We start from the raw sequence: 2,045 nt of genomic DNA on the forward strand, positions 1-2,045 counted from the left end.
AACAACTCAAAAGTTTCAGGAAGCCCCTGAAACAGACCAGATTCGCTAGGTTCCTCTTGTCCTGCATTTATATAAGCAGGATGGACTGACCATTCAGTGACTCTCAGACAAGCTGAGCTGCCTTGAAGAGTCCCAGACCTTCAGAACTACCTGAAAAGGCACTGTCCAACCTGCTGATCCATCTAAAAGTCATGCAGTGGACTCCAGGTTTTTAGCTTTTATAAACTGTCACCCATAATGGGGTGGGCTTTGAGTCATTTATGCTGCCATAACTAACTCCTCACCCATATGTCCAGGAAGTACTCCCAATAACTCTTTGGTTCACCAAGTTGCAGTTTGATGGCATTCACTCTTAGGTCTGGCATCAGTTTCCTATCTGGGTGGATAGAGGTTTGATCATGTTTCCCCAGGAATACTGTCACACAACACTTGGGAAACACTGTCTCAACAGAACCATATACATGGCTCCTTAGAATACTTTCACTTCTGCCAGGAAGGTTATCAGATTGTATGTTTGAGACCACCCTAGGTTAGGTAGCAAGACCTTGTCACAAAACAAGTACCAAGATAAACAACAAAACATCCCAAATCAAATTCTAATTTGTAGGTAATGATTGCTCTGGTTGATTTTTGTCAGACTTTCTATATGACTGAATTTTAGTTTCACTCTCTTTTGTGACTATGTTCTGATTCTTACCTCTTGGGGTGAGACAGTGTGTGACCTACTTTTTGCTTTATAGGAGCCCACAGCTGAGAAGCTTTGGGCTTGTAGAGATATTAGATGTTTTAAAGGGTTTTAACCTTTAAAAACAGTGGGACTTTTAAAAAGTCATTTATTTTTTTAAAAGATTTATTTATTATGCATACAATGTTCTGTTAACATATATACACCAGAAGAGGCACCAGATCTCATTATAGATGGTTGTGAGCCACCATGTGGTTGCTGGGAATTGAACTCAGGACCTCTGGAAGAGCAGCTAGTGCTCTTAACCTCTGAGCCATCTCTCCAGCCCAGTCATTTATGTTTTATATTGTGATATTAGCATGAAATCTTGGGGGTAAACAAGAAAGGCAGGGTTGTAGTTTAACTGGTGTGTCAAGTAGACAAGGGGTAGGTTTTCCTGGTTGTTTGTCAGCTTGATACAACCTAAAGTTATTTAGGAAGAGGGAGCTTCAGTTAAGAAAATGCCTACATCAGATCAGTTTCCAGGCAAATCTCTGGGGCATTTTCTTTTTTTTATATTTGATGTGGCATGGGTCAGCTCACTAGGAGTGGGGCCACCACTCTGGAGGAGGTCCTGAGTTGTATAAGAAAGCAGGCTGAGCAATCCAGAAAAGAAGCCAGTAAGTAGCGTTCTTCCATTATATCTGATTCAATTCCTGCCTTCAGGTTCCTGCCTGAATTCCTTGAATTCCTACCCTGTCTTCTTTTAGTGGTGAACTAATTGTTCACTCTAAGTGAAATAAACCCTTTCTTTCTAAGTCGTTTTTGGTCATAGTGTTTTATTACAGCAGCAAAATCTAAGACATAGTTTATGGTTTCCCCAAAGTTCGTGTATTTGAAGCTAGCCGCCAATGCAACGGTGTGGAGCCTTTGAAAGACAATTCGATGGAGGCCTGAAGAGATGACTTAGTTGTTAAGAGTGCTTCTTACTCTTCCAGAAGAACCGAGTTCAGTTCCCAGCACCTGGGCCTGGTGGCTTACAACCACCTGTAAATCAGCTCCAGGGGATTTGACTTTCTCTTCTGCATTCCTCTGGCATATATTATCACACATGAACACACATTCATACACACACACACACGTATTTTGTCATAGAAATACATAATGAACTAATACAAGTATTTATGAACTCTAAATTGCTAGTTTTTTTCAAACAATACAGCAATAGCAACAAAAATCTTGTTCCATTTCCAGAGATTTTCTTTACAGGCAGCAAAGGAGCTTGAAGTCATGGATATACAGTACCTGGAGCACCTTCTTCTCTCATAGTCATGGATATACAGTACCTGGAGCACCTTCTTCTCTCATAGTCATGGATATA

This window comes from Microtus ochrogaster, unplaced genomic scaffold (assembly GCF_000317375.1).
Source record: "Microtus ochrogaster isolate Prairie Vole_2 unplaced genomic scaffold, MicOch1.0 UNK43, whole genome shotgun sequence".
NCBI lineage: Eukaryota > Metazoa > Chordata > Mammalia > Rodentia > Cricetidae > Microtus > Microtus ochrogaster.